Genomic DNA, 19,646 nt, shown 5'->3' with positions numbered 1-19,646 from the left:
AAAAAATATTTCCAATCCTTCCAAAATCTCATCATTGCTTGTTGCTTTCTGGTTTTTGTTCAGATCCATTTTGCAGAGGGAAGATGGTCTTTCATTGTAATTTCTATAGTCATTTCACTAATGATTGCCAGCTTCTTTTCTTGTATTTGTTGGCTACCTGGATGTGGAATATGTTTTTTCAAGCAAGAGGAAAGACTTAACTGGATAATCTCATCTCAATACATCATGATAGAATTATGTTGTCCTTGGCTAGATGCAATAATGCCATACTCCTGTCAGTCAATTAATGTACGCAATTTTTTAAATAAAATAAGCTTTTCTTCTCTAAGTCAACCACTGAAAGAAGTTGCTAATGGTTCCAACTGGTTTATAATCAAAACACTATTGCATGAGTGACATTACTTCAGCCTGTCTGAAACAAATCACTCATCAAGAACAAAAATATCATTAGAGACAGAAGAATTCCATGACAGAAACTCTACCAGGTAGATATGATGAAACTTAGTCATCACCTTGAGAAAACATTATTTAAAAAAAAATCAGTGTTTCAAAATGTTACAAGTCAGTCAAATCTTAACACAACACTCCAAAGAAGATTTGGAGTCATGGTAAACAAACAAACAAACAACACCAAAAAAACCCCTTGTGGCCTAGATTGAAGTCTGCTTGGTGAGATGATCTGAGGTTTAACTTGCCCTTCACTACTCAGACTCCCCAAAAAACCCTAGTGACCTGGTAGGTGAGGAGGTGTATGCCAACCTAAAGGCAGATGGTTCAGATCCACCAGCTGCACCATGAGAGAAAGATGGGCGACCTCCTCCTGTGTGATTTATAGTCTTTGAAAACCTGCGGGAGGCTCAGCTATAAGTCAGTCCGACTTGATGACAATGAGTTGAGACTTTTTCCTTTAAAATAGTCTAAATATAACTCATTTGAGTTGCTTTGTTACACACTAAAGCATGGACAATTTAGGAACAGAGACTAACACACGAGCACACACACAAAAAGCAGAGTGCAAGTTAAACTAGTGAGTGCTGAACATCTGTGTCAAGGCAACCTGACGCAAAGCTGGTTCCGCGGGGCACCCAGAACATAGCAACTTCCTGCATTTAGTGCCTACAGTCTAAAGGAAATAAGGAAAATAGCTTACGCCTTTGTTTTTGAGCATACAATGCCATTTGAGAAGTTTAAAAAAATAGGAAAAACTGAGAGGAAAAAAATTGAATTAATATTCAATGAAGAATTTCATGGTGTAATAAAAGCGATTCTCAGCTAAAGGGAAGGCTTAAGGGTGAGATAAACTTTCAAGGGTATTATTGTAGCAGTTATGATATCTGTTTAAGACGTACAAGGTTAGCTTTGCAATAAACGCTACACAGCGAGCGATGCCAGGTGGGATAAATAATCATATGACAGCTTAATATACTATCATTCAGACATCAAAACAATAATCATGACTATGTGGAGCACATTCTTAACATTTCAAGAAGGCAGGAATGCAGCAGTTGAACCCTGAGTGACGTATTACTAAGGGACCGTAAATAGTCAGAGACTATATCAGAAAGAATGCAGGTGGCTACCAAATAATTTGGTAGTTTTGGTTTAGGTGGTAACTAAAATGATAGAATATGTTTTTGTTTCTTGAGGAGTTTTAGTCCAAATGACTAATTGAACATCTTCTGTGGTGTTACTGGTTCTATTTCCGTGAAGGGGTATACAGGTAACAGAACTGAAGTGAGTGGGTTTGGATAGAGAAGCAGGAGGGAAAAGAGAAAGCATCCAGATACAATGTGTAAGTCAAGCAAGAAGCGCGCACACACACACACACACACACACACACTCTCTCTCTCTCTCTCTCTCTCTCTCTCTCTATAGTAGAGTCTTTCTTGGATAGGGGAACTATTTATTTAAATTAGTTCTAATATTTTAACAGAATTTTTTTGTTCTATTTATTTTTTAAAATTTTATTTATTTATTTTTAATTTGGTGTACCATTGAATTGGATCTGACTGGCATAGGAGAAGTTTAACCCTCCTTCTCCAGTGGAGCATCTGGTGGATTCAAACAGCACACTTCTGGATTGCAGTGTGTTTTATTAATTTTTTTAAATAAAAAAATTGTATTCGTTTTCTTGTTCATATACATTGTGTTTCACACTATTCTTCATTCACATCGTGCTTCATATAATCATTTTCATCAGAATTTTTATTGTTACTATTATAGATAAAATAGACAATGTCCAGGTGGGCAGGGCACACCCCTAAGACACTCTGTTGTTGTGTAAGGTCAATTGTAACCGACCCATAGCTGGTCCTCTGGCAGCTTTTCAGAAGCAGTTAATCACACGGGAGGGGATTGCTCATCCTTCTCCTGAAGAGCAGCTGGTGGCCTCGAACCGTATGCCTTTGGGATTGCAGCACAGCTTCTTGCCATTAGGCCACCAGAACTCCCTAATGCCCCTTTATTTTCCCCCATGCTCTACTGTGCAAGGAATTTTGGGCATTGTAGTTCATAGACTCCCTAGCACATATGCCCTGGTTCTACTGGTACATTCAGGCTGATTAATTTTTATAGGATTAGCTAGCAGATCCTGGGGATTATAGGGTGGTGAGTATGGTTCAAATCTACCAGCTACTTTATAAAAGAAAAATGAGACCATCAGCTCCAATAGATGAAGGCTTTGGAAATCTCATGGTATAACTATCCTATAAGGGTAACTGTGAATCTGATTCCATTTGATGGCAAGGTTTTTAATGTGCAGATTCTATTACTAGGTGGCTGCTATGATGAGAAAACATTCAAAGCATTCTTGTTTGATTTGATTTGGGAGTGACTAGTTGACAATTTGCTACCAAAGGACTTCTCCAAGTCATAAAGAAAGACAATGTCAGCTTAAAGACTTAGGTGCACTGAATCAAAGGTGGAGCCTGTTTTTACAAATTACCATATTAGTACATTTTATTAAGGGTCTTTCTCTCTTTTTCTGACCCTCCACTGTTCCCAGTCTATCCAAGGACTGGACCATTCTGACACATCTAAAATATGTGAGATCAAGTTTCACCATCCTTTCCTGTAAGGATCACCCTAGTTGCACTCTTCCTCCAAGACAGAATTGTTTGTTCTTTTGACAGGCCATGGGATATTCAGTATTCTTCTCCAACACCACAACTTGAAGTCATCGGCTCATCTTCTGCTGCCTTTATTCATTATTTTTGTTGTTACTGTTAGGTGTCGTTGAGCCAAGGACAGCTCATAGCGACCCTATGAACAACAGATCTGAACCCGGTCACTGTGTGAATGAATGCATTGGTTGAGGGTTTTCCTCTCTTTCATTGAGCTTCCGTGTTTCCAAGCATGATTTCCTAATATGCTCAAAGTATATGAGATGAAGCTTTGCCATCCTTGCCGCTAGGGAGAATTGTGGTAGCACTTTCTCCGAGAGATTTGCTAGTTCTTTTGACAGTCCATGGGATATTCAGTACTCTTCTTCAACACCATAACTAAAAGGCCTCAATTCTTCTGTCATCCTTACTCACTGCCCACCTCTCAGATGCATAGCAGGTGACGAAAGACCACGAACTGAATGAGGTACACCTTTTCTTTAAATGTTAAACTTCTTTGGTGAATAATTCATTATTCACAGCAAGCATTAAATAATATTTGCTTTCTACCTCACATATTTACCTGTGCTTCCTCCTTTGGACACAGGACTCTTGTATTCAGATATGAAGCTGACCATTTAGGAAGCAACACCAGTAACCCCACCTTGTTTGTGAATTGGTTTCAGAGCTCGCTGGCCTTCCCAGAGTCAGGACTGAGCTCTCCCAGCTCGGTGATGGCAGGACAAGGCCACACCAGATTTCTCTGCACATCAAAGATCAGACTGACATTCTGGTGTGGTGCTTTTTGGGTTGCTGTACTGAAAATGTCAAGTCTATCTGTACTGTTTTCTAAAGCTCTGCTGTTCGCTCTAGTAATCACTGTTCAAGTGCTATTTTAACACTGAGCTACTTAATTTAAATGAAAATTTAACATCCTCAGTCACACTAATTGCGTTTACTCACTGGACCCACGTCTCTGGTGGCGCCAAGGAGTCGGAACAGATGCAGAACACCGTGGGAAGCGCTGCTCAACAGCTCTGCTCCATCCATTGTCCTGGCAGCAGTGGTGGAGCTCAGAAATGCCCAGGGTCAGCTTCCACAACCTGTGTTCATGGAAGCTTTCATTTTTAAAAAAAATTTTTTATTACAAATTTTATTTTATTATTTTACATAGAGTAGTATCAGAAAATTTATTGATGTTGAGTAATTTTTCCTTTAGAATTATGTGTCACATTTCATGTTTTCATACCATTGTATTTCACACCACCTGTATTTCTATTCAGTGCTTCATTCTTACAGTGGTTTCCTTTGGTGTACATTTTATTATTATTAATTTTAATGAAACTTTACAGAGACTTTGGATTTCCATTCATTCATTCATTGTGGCAGGAAGCCTTCATTTTTTAAGCGATTTCCAGCAAGGGAAACAAATGGCAGAACATGAAGTGGGTAGAGGAAATGCATTTCTTGCTATCATTGAGCTGATTGGACTCCAGTGACTCCATGGGTGTAAGCATCGAACTGTGCTCCACTCAGTTCCCGGGGGTTGATTTTTCAGAATTAATCAACAGGCTGTTCATGCAAAGTGCCTCTGCATGGACTAGAACTCCCAACCTTCCAGCTAGGAGCTGAGTATGTTAGTTAACTGCACTATTCAGGGACTCCATTTAACAATAAGAACCTCAGTAGAAATAAGAATGCCAGGCATCAGACTACAAGACATATAGAACATTCTTTTAACATACCACAGCATACTTGTAAAGAAATTGTGATAAGATGTACTAACCTCAGAGTCATTTTAGTGACTTTTGCAGGCAAAACATTAATGTTTAACCAAATTCTGATTCTCTTTACAACAAGAATCTCCTATAGAGACATATCTTATGCCTAGTGAATTAATTCTGACTCATGGTGACTCTACATATATGACAGTAAAACTGTGTTCCACAGGGTAGTGAGAGGTTTGCTCAGAAGCTGGCGTTTTTATTTCTGTATGCAAAAAGGTAGATGCACGGGTGTCGAAAGGACCTATGCTACACAATACAAACTTGTGAGTGTGAGATACAACACCATTAAACTGCTCAACAAGCTGTTCCAAGTCTCCACTCCAGTTAAGGCTCAAAAAAAAAATATCCCAAATTCACTGCTGTTAAGCTGGTTCTGACCCACCACGATCCTCCAGCTGGTTTATGACAAGATGACAGGACACTGCCCATCTTTTTCCTGAAGAGTCACTAGTGGATTTGAACTTCGTGAAATGCACAGCCTTCGTGTCAGCAGTGAAACTCTCTGGGGACTATGCTACCAGAACTCACTGCTGCCTGGGAAGGTGGTGGTTGTACATGGCCATGAACTGACTATGAGTCATACAGACCCTACAGATCCAACAGATCTCAATGTTGTCTTATCTTGAGGGAACTTCATGATCTCTTCAGTCAACTGGGGGCCCTGATGAGCTAGTTACAATCCCTGTAAAAATACTAAACTTGTTATAACCTAGAAACAGTTCAGAAGTCAGTCATGTGGCTTTTAATGACTTGTAAAAGAAACAGTAAAGCTTTCACCCATATTAAAAGAAATACATGATTTTTCTGATCAACTTTCACATTTCCCTAAAGAGGAATGTCTCTAAAGTTTTCATCTGTCCAGGTGCACGTGCTTCATTGGCCTTGGGTGTTGCACAACATTGGTGGGGGGTAAATTTCTATACAAGTGTACATTCATAGTTTCCAAATTCAAGTGTATGTTCAATGCTTCCAGGTAATCCTGTTGCTTCCCTCATTGGCATGCTATCATTATCGTAAAACAGGAATTTCCAGTATGTTCTTGCTTCCTAATATCTTTGACCATAACTTTCTCTCCTTCGCTGACAGATGACAGATGGCCTTTACAGAGGACAACTCAAATCATCAGAGAAGACCTTAAAAGACTCACCTCAAACCTACACGCCTACCTGAAAGTCAGCTCTTCTTTTCTACTTCTTGAACTGAAGAGATTAATCCTGGGGAACTTTTTCTCTCCTGCTTGTTCAAAGATGTTTTGGGGGGCCTTCCAGAGAATCGTCTAATTCCTCCACCATATTACCTAGCATCTTGTAGTAGAACAGTAACTTTCCTTAGCGTCCCATTCTGTGGACCATAAACTCCATCAGGGCTCACACCCATTTTTGCCCAAAATGTAGCTCCTGCACTTTGCATAAAGATGGCATTGAGGTGGAGTCTTAATTAATATTTGATAACTTTAAAAACTGGCTTGAAATACTAACATATCAAGATAAATACAAGAAAACCCAATTTACTAGTATATATGGTTGTTCTAAGTTAGTTCTTATCCACCAGCTGCTCTGCAGGAGCAGAATGGACAATCTCCTTCCATGCCGTTCACTGCCTCTGAAAACCCACTGGAGGGTCAGCTGTCAGTTGGTTTTGACTTGAAGGCATACAACAACAACAACAGAAACAACAACAACAGAAACAGCAGCCGCAACAAGTTGGAATCAATTCCACAGCACTAAGTGAGTAAGGGCAATATTTATCACAGGGAGTGGAGAAGGGTATCCTGCTTGTAAAATAGTTGTGTGTACCACTGAGTTGGAAGTGACCCCCCCTAGCTGATCCTCTGGCAGGTCTTCAGAAGTAGTTAATCACATGGGAGGAGAATGCACATCTTTCTCCCACAGAACAACTGATGAATTCGAACTGTGTGCCTTTGGGATTGCAGTACAAATTCTTACCACTAGACTACCAGATAGAGAGTGAGCACAAAAGAGGAAGACTCTGAAATAGATGGGTTGACACAGAGGCTTCGACAATATACTCAAACAAAGAAATTCTTGTGAAGAAAGCATGTGATCAGACAGTGATTTGTTGTAGTACACTTAGGGTCAATATTTGTTGGAATTAACTCCATGATACCTAACATCTACAAAGTACAGACACACCTTGTTCTACTTCATTTCACAGATATTGTGCATTTTACAAGTTGAGGGTGTTTTGGCAACCCTGTGTTGAGTAAGACACTCGGTGCCATTTTTCTGATAGCACACCCACACTTCCTTTGGTCACATTAAATATGTCAAAGTTTTTAAGTAATGTTGTTGTTGTTGTTAGGTCTCATTGAGTCGAGTATGACTCATCGCCAGCCTATGAACAAAAGATCTGAACCTAGTGGTTTCTTGTGCCATCCTCACACTTCCTGACACACAAGAGACCATTGTAGCTGTCACCTTGTCAATCCACCCGGTTGAGGGTTTTTCTTTCCTTCACCGACCCTCTACCCTTCCCAGCATCATATCCCTCTACAAGGAATAGCACCTCCTAGCAATATGTCCGAAATATGTGAGGCAAAGATTCATCATTCTTGCCTCCAAAGAGCACTCAGCTGTACCCTCTCCAAGACGTCTATTCGTTTTCTTGGCTGTCCATGGAATATTCAATGCTCTTCTCCAAGACCACAGTTCAAAGGCATCAATTCCTTTTCTGTCATCCTTATTAACTGTCCAGGTCTTGGATGCATGTCTAGTAACCGGAATGACCATGGCCTGAATCAGATGCACCTTAGTCCTCAAACTGGCATCACTACTTCTCAATAATTTCAAAGATCCCTAACTGCAGATTTTCCCATTGCAATGCATCTCCTTATTTCCTGACTGCTTGTACCAAGGGTGTTAATTGTGGATCCAAGCAAAATGAAGCTGTTGATAGTTTCAATCTCCTCTCCATCTGTTATGACACTGCCTATTGAAGCAGTGTTAAGAATCTTTGTTTTCTTGATATTGAGACACAATCTGTACTGATGGCTGCATTCCTTGATCTTTTGCAACAAATGCTTTGAATCCCCACTTTCAGCAAGTAAAGTTGTGTAATCTACATAATGCAGGTTATTGATGAGTCTCCCTCTAACCCTGATGCCACAGTCCTCTTCGTAGGGTTCAGCTTCTTGGATAATTTGCTCAATATATAGATTGAACAGGTATGGAGATAGAATACATCCCTGATGCACTCCCTTCCCAATTCCAAACCATGCAGTGCTACCCTGCTCCGTTTGCACAACAGCCTCCTGCTCCAAGTATAGGTTCTTCATGAGCACAAAACAATTGTACAGTGTAAACATCACATTTTTAGGCACTGGGGAATGAGAAATGTCATGTGGCTCATTTTATTGTGATATAATGGAATTGAGGTATCCCTGTAGAGTGTGGATTCATATACTCACCAGCTACATTCAGTAATTGTGGGATTTTTTTTTGGGGGGGGTTTAAAAAATATTTTAACTGATTCCAGTGTGTTCATTTTTTTTTTAATGTCTTTACTAAGTGGAGCAGCTGGCAGCCTTGAACCACGTGCCTTTGGGATTGCAGTACAGTTTCTTGCTACTAAGCCACCAGAGCTCCAGTAATTATTAATGTTTAGCTGCATTTACTTAATATAATACTCCACTCTCAGTCCATGTTTACCTGACAAATCACTTTAAAGTAAAACACTGAGAAAATAAAAGAATTCCCAAGTCTTTCCAAGTTCACAGAGCATAAAAATAAAGATACTTTAAAAGCAGAATAATACTTCAAAAAAAAAAAAATAAAGATACTGAAGAAAAAGAGAAAGAGTAACCCTGAATCAAAACCTCTAAATCTCTCCTTAATCACAAGCAAAAATGTAAAAAGTGAGATTATGCTTGATACCAGGTATTATAAAAATATGTTCTCATCCCACCCTTGAATTCTCACAAGTCTTACAAGGTTGTTAGTTAATAACAAAAGAAAACCTGTAAAGAACCGGCAGCCCTGGGAGCTGAGGGGAAAAAGAAAACCTGTAAAGAACCGGCAGCCCTGGGAGCTGAGGGGAAAAACCGCATCTGCTGGGCACCTACAATATGCCCCAAACTTATGTTATTCTGATTTGGTCTCGCAACAGATGCAGAAAGTATTATGCGTCTTAGTTTTAAGATGAGAAAGAGGGACTCATGAGGTAAAATTTGGTTTCACGTTTCCCTCTCTTTCCGCTGCTTATCTACTGATGACGTTGTTGTTAGGTGAGTATGACTCACAGCGATCCTAGGAACAACAGATCTGGACCTCGCTCTATCCTGTGCCATCCTCATCATCTCTGATACTCTTAATTTCATTGCTACGTTTTCTGTGTCAATCCATCTAATGGAGGGTCTTCCTCTCCTTTGCCGTCCCTCCACTTTCCCAACATGCTATCCCTCTCCAAGGAATATCCTCTCTTAGCAGCATGTCTAAAGTATGTTAGATGAGGCTTTGCCATGTTTTCCCTGGAAGGAGCACTCTGGCTTCACCTTCTCCAAGATGTATCTATTTATTCTTCTAGAAATCCACGGGATAGTCTTCTCCAACACCACAATTCAAAGACATGAACTCTTCTGTCATCTTCATTCATTGTCCATCTTTCAGATACATAGCAAGGGACTGAAAAGACCACGACCTGAATAAAATGCACCTTAATCTTCAAATTGACATCATTGCTCTTCAGTAAATGGAGAGGTCCCCGGCAGCAGACTTTCCCAGTGCAATGTGTCTCCTGATCTCCTGAATGCTGGTACCGTGGGTGCTGTTTGTGGATCCAGTAAGACGAAATCATTCATAACTTCAATTTTTTCTACAGCCATCATTATGTTGCTTATAGGTCCTGTTGTGAGGATTTTTATGTTCTTCTTGTTGACATACAATTCATATTGAAGGCTGTAATCTTTGATCTTCTGAAGCAAGTGTTTGAAGTCCTCCTCACTTTCAGCAAGCAAGGTTGTATCATGTGCATAATTCAGGTTGTTGAGTCACCCTCTGATCCTGATCCCATTCTTCTTCATAGAGTCCAGTTTCTCAAATGTTTTGCTCTGCATATACATTGAATGGGTATGGAGAAAGATACAATGTTGACACAAACTTTTATTGATTTTAGACCATCAAGTGTCCCATTGCTCTACTTGGACAAGTGTTTCTTTCTATTTATCCTAAAGTAGAATGTTGTGAGTGACTATCCACACAGATACGAGGAAGACCTGTTAATATGACTATTATCTAAATATATGCACCAACAAACTAAAGCCACTGAGCAGGGGGTTGGGGAACTCAACTAACTTTTGCAGTTCGAAATGGATTAAACATGCAATCAAGACACATCAATAATTAAGTATGACTGGAATGGCTCACTAGTTACTATTGAAATTCAAATTGTAATAAAACATTTTAAATATTCTAGTAGTGGTATGGAATGGGTAATGTACAGGTTATTGCTTCTGTAAGGCCGAGGAAGGCTCATGTAACTTCCTTTGTCGTTTTTATGTGTCAAAGAGTCAGAATCCAGAGTATTAGAGCTCAGACTTGAGCCATTTCAACACTAATTGACCCCAGTCAAGTCTCTCTATCCTCTCACTCAACAATGTTCATCTGCAAAGTCAGTGAGATGGATTAGAGTACCACTGAGGTTCCTTCTAGTGTTTGAAAGACAGAGCAAAACCCTGCCATTCTTGTTGGTTTGTGTCTGTTCCCCACTGGTTAGTGCCAGGATGTGGGTTCCAGGCCTAGAGGCTCTGCTTAGTCTCTCAGTAAATGTATTAAAGATAGTGTGTGTGTGTGTGTGTGTGTGTGTGTGTGTGTGTGTGTGTGTAAAGCATAAGGGTAGGGGCTAACTTTGTTTATAGGCCGATTTTACTATAATTTTTTTTAATTTTACTATTTTTTGTGTGTGTACCATCAAATCAGATCTGACTGGTACAGAAGGAGATTGCCCCTCCTCCAGCAGAGCATCTGATGGATTTGAGCTGTGTACCTCTGGGATTGCAATGCATTTTCTTGTCACTAGGCCAACGGAGCTCCCAATATAGGCCAGTTTTAATGGGAATATTGGTCACCGCAAGCAAAACCAGAATAACCTTCAACTTTCCAGAAGCAGATCTCCCAAAGGTTCTGACACAGTAATAGGTGATGAAGTCTGTGCTGAAAAGAGCTGTGAAGAAGCAGCTTCCTTCTACAGGAAGCTCCCCTTGGATTTCACAATTGTTATAGTAAAGTTTAAGAACGGTCTTCCTCACCGCTATCTCCCCAGCTTCCAGTGCAGAGCCTGGTACAGAGATGGTATTCAATAAAGAATCCTGAGATGGATGGCGACCTCAACCCACCTGCGCATCACAAACCAAGTTTCCTTTGCAACCTGTCTCAAAGTTCACCTGTGCCTTTCTCTTGAGCTTACAATATATTTTAGCTGTCTTTCTTCTCTGGTTCTTCTCACTTTTTCCATTTTATTATCTGTACATGAGTACATGACACAACATGCATATTACACAACCTTGCTTGCTGAAAAAAAAGACTTTAAGCACTCACTGATAAAGATCAAAGGCTATACAGCCTTCAGTATGGATTTGTTGTTGTTGTTAAGGGTATGACTCAGAGAGGCTCTCTGACACACTTTAGCTCGTGTTGCAGTCAACATGCCAATCTATCGTGTCAGGGGTGGGGCATTTCTTTTGTTGACTTTCCACTTTTCAGAGCATAATGTTCCTCTCCAAGGACTGGCCTCACTAGCAACATGTCCAAAGTATGAAAGACGACGCCATCTTTGCCTCCAAGGAGCACTCTGGCTTCACCTTCTCCAAGACATATCTGTTTGTTGTATCTTTGGGATATTCAGTACTCTTCTCTAACACCACAACTCAAAAGCTTCAATTCTTCTTCTGTCATCCTTATCCAATGCCAAGCTATCAGATGAGCAGCAAGTGATTGAAAAGAGCACGGCCTCTATCAGGCACACCTTAATCTTCAACATGATATCATTGCTCTCCCATATTTTGGAAAGGCCCCTGACAGTGGACCTGCCCAATGTAGTACATCTTATCTCCTGACTACTGGTTGGTTCCAGGGTGGTGTTTGTTGATCCAAGCAATATCAAAGGATAGCTTGAGAAGATAAAGCAATATATTATAATAAAATGTGCAAAGAGCTGGAGTCAGAGAATAAAAAGACAAGAACTCACTCGGCACTTCTCAAGCTGAAAGAACTGAAAAGTGAATTCAAGCCTTGAGATGCAATACTGAGAGATGCTATTGGTAAAATCTTAAGTGATCCAGAAAGCATCAAAAGAAGATGGAAGGAATACACAGAATCACTGTAAAGAAAAGAAAAGAAAAGAAAAGAAAAGAAAAGAAAAGAAAAGAAAAAAGTGGTTGACATTGGAAAATTTTAGCAAGTACCATATGAACAACAGTCAATGGTAATGAAGGAAAATGTCTAAGCTGTTCTGAAGGCATTGACAAAAAATAAGGCCCCGGGGAACAATGGGATACCAACTGACATGTTTTAATTAACAGATGCAGTCCTGGCCATGCTCATCTGTTTAAGGCAGGAAATTTGGAGGACAGATACCTGGCCAACTAACTGGAAGAGATCCATATTTGTTCCCATTTCCAATAAAGGTGACCCAACAGAATGTGGAAATTATAGAGTAATATCATTAATACCATGTGCAAGCAAAATATTGCTGAAGATCATCCAAAAATGGCTATAACAATATATTGATAGGGAACTTCTAGAAGTTCAAGCTGGGTTTAGAAGAGGACATGGCACCAGGGATATCATAGCTAATGTCAGATGGATCCTGGCAGAAAGCTGAGAATACAAGAAGAATGTCTATTTTTGTCTTATTGACTATGCAAAGGTATTTGACTATGTGGATCATAACAAATTATGACTAACATTGAGAAGACTGGGAGTCCCAGAACACGTAATTGTGCTCATACAAAATCTGTTCCTAGTTCAAGAGTCAGTTTTCTGAACAAAGCAAGGAAACCCTACATGGTTTAAAACCAGGAAGGCTGTGTTCCAGGAATATATCTTTCTCCTTACCTATCCAATCTGTACACTGAGGAAAAGAATTTGTATTCATGAAACTGAACTCTATGAAGAGGAATGTGGCATCAGGATCAGAGGAAGACTCATCAACAACCTTTTTTATGTAGATGATACAAATTTGCTTGCAGAACGAGAAGCACTTAAAAATGCTTACTGCAGAAGATCAAGGACTACAGCCTTCGTTATGGCTTACATTTTAATAACAAGCAAAGAAAGGTCCTCCTCACTGGGCAATATCATGACAGGTGAAGAAAGGGTTAAAATTGTCCAGTTCATGTTGTTGTTATGTGTCAGCGAGTCACTTGTGACTCATGGTGCCTGGAAATCTGCTCTAACCTCTGTCAACCTTACTGTCTCTGACACACCTTCCTCCATTACCTCAGTCACTGAATCATTCCATCTCATCGAGGGTCTTCCTTTCTTGTGCTGTCCCTCTACCCTTCCAAGCATTATGTTCCTCTCCAAGGACATGTCCCTTCTTGCAACATGCCCAATTCGTATTTTGATTTCTTGGCTGCTGGTGCCAAGAGTGTTGATTGTGGAGCCAAGCAAACTAAAGCCGTTAACAATTTCAGCCTCTTCACCATCTATCATAGTGCTGTCAACCGGCCCAGTGGTGAGAATCTTTGTTTTCTTGATGTTGAGCTTCAGTCCATATTGAAGACTACAGTCCTTGCCCTTGTCCAGTGCATAGTGATCCCACATAACCGAAAACTACCATACAGTGTCCAGTGCATTACGATCCTATATAACTGAGAACTATGACACAGAGATTTTTATATCACGAATCCTTTTGGGGGCAGATTACCAAGTTTTTTCTTTGTTGGTTTTAAACACCCACCTTTTCATTAGCAATGTAGTACTTCACATCTCAGCTCCCCTGTGGGATCAAACTGAGAATTTATTGTTTGCTCCACGTTGAAATCCCATCACTGAAACCTTACACTAATTTAAAAGAAAGAATAAAACATTCTAATATCTAGCTTACAGTGGACACTTACACAAACACATAATTCATCTTTACATAAATGTTAAAGTAACTAGCAAGGAAGGGCTGTTTCTGAAAACACCAGGGAGAAACTTGTCCCCTAAACAGCACATAGGTGTCTCATTCCCACTTATGTACTCATACTCCTTCTTCCTGTTAGGGGCTGTGGAGTCAGTTACGAGTCACAGTGACCCTATGAACAGAACTGAATCCTGGCCTAGGCTGTGCCATTCTCACAATTTCTGACACACTTGGGCACATTGCTCCAGATGTGTTAATCCATTTGGTAGAGGGTCTTCCTCTCTTTTGTTGTCACATCACGTCAAGATTAGAATTGCAAATAAATATCACTTGGTTTAGCAATATCAAGGGAATGCCTAAAATTCTCCTCTTTAGGAGAAAACTTTTCAGTTTTCTCTCCCCAAATAATTAATTCAAAATTGGTCACCAACCATACCATTTATCACAATGGACTTATAGACCAATATCCAGATTTTCTATTGATTTCAGTTTCCGATACCACAACTATTTACAGGACTATCATTTAAGAATGAGATTTTCATTTTATCATTCTACAATGAAAAAGAAGAGGAAACAATACCCCGACCAACATACTTTTTTTTTTTAGCAAAAATTTATTGATGCTTTGAGTAAAAGAAGCACCACAAAAGATGTCTGGAGTGCCTGGGATGCAACCGAGGCTGTTGTTCTTGGTGAGGTTATTCTCACTGTGAACAATGGCAGCTCCTAGCTCTGAAACCTTTCTGGATGGCTTTCCAAATATCGCCATCTGGTGGAATTTTGGTTAATTGTCCCTTTGTTCTAAAGAGTTCCTGGAAGTGAGCCTTGAAGGCATTATTAGAGAGAGGACCAGGGGGAAATAACTCAAGGTCAAAATGATTACATCTCAAAGACAAATTGTAAGGAGGCTTTCTCGGTTTTTGTTTCCTTCACAGGAAACATTTTTCTGTCTATTGAAAGGCCAACAAAGCTACTGCCTTTACTTTTAACAACAACAAACAAAAACTAATTTACTTACAAAGAATAAAAAAAAATTGTCAGGAGGTCATTTGAATTGCAGGTTGCTATTACCCTCCTTCTTTTATAATGAATCAAATCTCCAAAATGAAACTTTAATTTGCTTAATACCATTTTTAGAGGAATTTCTCATAGCAGTCAATTAACCCTTTGCACACTTGGGAAATAGAATATACTTGGAAAAATGTAAGCAGTATTTTTACATGCATGTTTACGCCACCGCTAATGTTTTTGAAATAAATTTGTTACAAGGGCAATTATACTTCAGTTAGCCTGAAGACGGATCCATACAATCCAATGAAATGAATATAATATGCATTTTGATCTTACCTTAAGCATCCAGGCTCTCTCCCTGGCTGTCGAGATGAACTGTTCCTCTGGGAAACAGGATACTGGAATAACAGAAAAGCAACAAGAAGAAGAAAATGAAATTAGAATGATGGCATTTAGTGTAATGCAAACGTAGAAGAGAATAGTTACAATTTAGTTCATTGGGTGTGGTCAGCAGCGGAAGAGGGGAAAAAAAATCTCCAAATACTTCAATTCAGTTGACTGGACAGCTGGTGCACACCAGGACGGGCATTCTTCCTGTGTGATTAACAGCCTCTAAGAACCTGCTGCAGGGTCAGTGAAGAGTAGGTTCTGAACGTATGGTACCCAACAGCAACAACAACAAGCAACAGTAGATTAGTGCTCGCAATCTACATCACTAGATTCTCAGCTTGTTTCTTTGGTGTTAGTGACAGTTTAGTACAATGTTAATTCTATGGAAAGATTCCCCCCTTGTTTTCCGAGAGTGTGATGTGAAGAGAATAATATATGAGCAGACCAGAAGTACATCTAGCGGGTTATCAAATGCAGACATCTGCCGATTATACTGACCACCTCTCCCACCAAAATAACGTTGATTAGTTAATACAGGTTGCATCAGCTTCAACATAGAGTCACTCTTTCAGTCAGAAGGTGCTGGATTTATTTGAACAGGCTAAGCATGAAAAAAAAAACAACACCCACAAAACCCAACCCAAACCAACCCAAACCAAAACAAACCAAAAAACCCACCAAAAACCCAGAAGTTTAGCAGGACAGCAAGTAATAAATCTTGAAAAGGATGTGGAGAAATAGGAGTTTTCATACAGTGTTGGTGGGATTGTAATATGGTTCAACCACTCTGGAAGGCAATTTGGCATTTCCTCAAAAAACTGAATGTAGAAATTCTATATGACCCAGCTATTCTACTGCTTGGAGTATATCCTGAGAAAATTAGAACTGAGGCACAAATGGAGGTACATCAACGTCTATAGCAGCATTATTCACCATCACAAGAACATGGAAACAGCCCAAATGTCCAACCAAAACTGAATGTATTGAGAAATTGTGGTACCATTCACATGATGGAATACTACACACCATGCAGGAGCAGTGACTTTGAAAATCATTACCTAACTGGGGAGGACTGGAGAGCATTATGCTGAGTGAACTAACAAAGTTCCATAAGGACAAATAATGTGTAAGTCCATTATTATAGAAATAGAAAGATAAGTAGTGAAATGTGTATGAGGATCCAAGCAGGGGTGGGGGTGGGGGTGGGGAGAGCAGGAGCAGAGAGGTGAGGATGGCTAGAGAGGTAATCATAGGATCGCACAATTTGATGGGTAGAGGGAGGAGTGGGTAAAGGAAATGACAAAAGATCAGGTGTGAAAAACAATATAGATAAACATTGTAAGTACACCAGTATAAAATAAAATTTTATTTTTTTTAAAAATGTCAGGATTCTAGGTCTAATGGTGATTAATTTTATAAAACATAATGGATGGGAATGATCATATGAAACACACTGTGAATGCAGAACAGTGTGAAACACAATGTATAGGAATTTTGTAAGCAAATAAAAATAAAATATTTTTAAAAAATCAAGAATCATCAAGCATTACTTCCATAAAAGACCAGATAATACTTCAGGCTTTTCAGGTCACAGAGTCTTCATCACACCAACTCAATGCTATGGTTGGGACACAGGAGGTAGTTATCTTATGAACAATAAGAGTGTGGCTGTATTTCAATAAAACTTTATTCATGGCCCCTTGGGGGGGGATAATATAACACCAAGATCAAACTTCGTAGTCACACCAACAAGCAATCAGTCATTTTAATTGTATACATCAGTGTGTTCCCTTCAAAATGTCCTCTAGCGAACGATAAAGACAGTACACTGATGAGAGGCAGATCCAATTCTGACTCTGAGAAATGGGTCCGAGTGTTAGGCCTTGAAGGTCAGTGTTGGGAGTTGGGGTGGAGGGTTTTGGGAGAGGTTGTCTGGGGCTTAAGTGGACATAGCTAAAAAAGGAACCTGATGCAGACAGGCACACAAACAAGCACACAAGTACCCATAAGGGTCTTCCCCACCAAGCCAGGAAACACTGTTAGATGAATGTGTCAAAGTGGCCTCTCAAGTGCTATTTACTTCCTCTCAGCCATCTGAGGCCCATTACCTTCAGAAAGTCCACTGGCACCAATCTCAAATTTGACAACATAGTTGTTTCCAAAAATCAACCACATAAGCAGATTTTTAGACCTTTAGAGACTGCTTCACATACCCAGAAAAACTGCCCAACATCCGCTAGTCCTAGATAGCAGCATCGAACAGTTATATGGAGCCTAGAATGGGGCAGGTCTGAGTTCTCAGTACACTGTCTGCCCGCCTGGCTGCTGGAGCACTCCCGGATAGGTAAGCATCCTGCTTTCTCCTCTTCCTGGGGATTTTCAGCTCCCCTTCCCCTTACCCTGCTCCACTTGCCTCTGGCAGACAGACGCTGCTGTGCTCTTTCTCTTCCCATCTCTCACCCCCACCCCCACCATGCTGTTTTCAGACCATCAGCCCCAATAAATAGCTGCTGAAGGTCACATCTTGCCCTTGGTCAGCAGTTTCCAGTTCCCTTGAACTCACTCACTGCGTCCCCAAAGGTCCTTTCTCCACCTCACACATTTATAGTGCTCACATAGGAACTGCTCTTTTGTATTTTCTGTGTATGACAGCTTCTGAAGTGTCTTTGGCCTAAGATGATAATAAGATGTAATCCATCTAAGATATACTGTATAAAGACAGTATATAAAGACAGTAACAGGCAGCAGATCCAATACTATGTGATTAACCTCAGACTTGGCTTCCTTGGGGTGGGGGGAATTATTTTTCAAAGGTGTAGGGGTATTTTTCCATTTGTCCTATTAGGGTAAAAGTTCTCCAAACTCCTTTCATGAGTTTTCAAAGGCTGTAAATTGCATAGAAGGGGCTTGTCTATTTTTCTCCTGCAGAGCAACTGTGGATTTGAACCACCCCCCTCTGGGTTGGCAGAACAGCTCCCTACCACCAGAGCTCCTGCCAAGTACAAAATGGTAAGTGAAAAGTAGAGACGAGAGTTGAATTTTTTAATGTCACAAGGCTTGACAAAGGATTCAGAAAATAATTAATAAACTTTATTTAAAGGTCAGATAATTTTTGAAAATCGTGATTTTGGTGAAAGTTTGCAAAGCTAACAGATTTCCATTCAACCATTCATTTAATTTTATTTTTACATTAATCACAAGATATACCCTCCATGATATGGATTGGTTAAGAAGACTAGGGTAATGGGGGTAGCTGTGTCAGAGACAATAAGGTTGGCACAGGATAGAGCAGGGTTTAGGGTTGTTGTACACAGGGTCGCTCTGAGTTGCAAACAACTCAATAGCACATAACAACAGCAACTAGACATATAACGTAAATGCATTTCCCCTCATCTCCTTCCTCTAATTCTCTTCCCCTTAATCCTGCTATTTTACCATTTCTTGCCTTCTGAACTTTGTTGTTAGGTCCCATCGAGTTGACTATGGCTCATAATAACTCTATGAACGAAATAAAAACTTGCCGTAGTCTGTGCCATCCTTAGAATCTCTGCTCTGATTGAATTCATTATTACTGGGTTAGTCCGTCTCCTCATGGGTCTTCCTTTCTTTCCTTGATGCTCCATCTTTCCCAGTGTGATGCCTTTTTCGGTTGTTTTTTTTTTTTTTTTTTTAAAGGGACATTTTATTTGCCTCCCAAATGAAGTAAACAGGAAAATCTCAGTTTATTGTGTCTTGATAAAGTAAGATGAAGCTTAGAACTGGATCACTTGACCCTTTCACTTTTTATCTCCTCCCATTTCAAAGTACTTACGTCTTTTGATAGCCAACGTTCTTTTAGATCTGCAGTTTGGCTCAACATGATCAAGTCTTAACACGATGTTCTTTGTAGTTTTAGCCTTTTTATGAAAAATTGGCTTGGTCTGCCCGCCATAGCCACTCTGCTTCCTGTCATAGTGCCGCTTTCCCTGGGCATACAGAGAGTCTTTGCTCTTCCTGTACTGTGTCACTTTGTGGGGCTGGTGCTTGCCACACGTTTTGCAAAAAGTCCTGTGAGCTTTGGGAACATTGACCATATTCGCGGGAGCCCTATCTGCTTGAAAAGGCGTGATGCCTTTTTCAAGGAACTAACCCCTCCTGACAACATGCCCCTAGTCAGTGAGATAGAGTTTCCCCCTCCATCCTTGCCTCTAAGGAGCGGCCTGGTTGCACTTTCTCCAAATCAGATTTGTTTGTTCTGAACTTTATCTCCGAGCAAATTCTGCCCTTCTGATTT

The 19,646-nt window shown here is 40.1% G+C and overlaps 1 protein-coding gene and 1 pseudogene across 1 annotated transcript in view; both read right to left on the bottom strand.

Annotated features, from left to right (window-relative positions):
• Window positions 1-15,375, bottom strand: part of MAPRE2 (microtubule-associated protein, RP/EB family, member 2) — a 165,557-nt gene extending 150,182 nt beyond the window's left edge. Inside the window, exon 1 of the mRNA XM_006889179.1 lies at window positions 15,320-15,375. The gene's annotated coding sequence lies outside the window, so the exon portion shown is untranslated. The remainder of the gene's footprint in view (window positions 1-15,319) is intronic.
• A 3,750-nt stretch (window positions 15,376-19,125) lies between these two features.
• On the bottom strand, window positions 19,126-19,446 carry LOC102876610 (annotated as a pseudogene).
• Between the last annotated feature and the right edge of the window lie 200 nt (window positions 19,447-19,646).

Source organism: Elephantulus edwardii, unplaced genomic scaffold (genome assembly GCF_000299155.1).
Source record: "Elephantulus edwardii isolate Elephantulus edwardi_28Jun2011 unplaced genomic scaffold, EleEdw1.0 scaffold00076, whole genome shotgun sequence".
NCBI classification, from domain to species: domain Eukaryota; kingdom Metazoa; phylum Chordata; class Mammalia; order Macroscelidea; family Macroscelididae; genus Elephantulus; species Elephantulus edwardii.
Note: the sequence above shows the minus strand (reverse complement) of the source record. Positions and strands in the feature narration are given on the sequence as shown.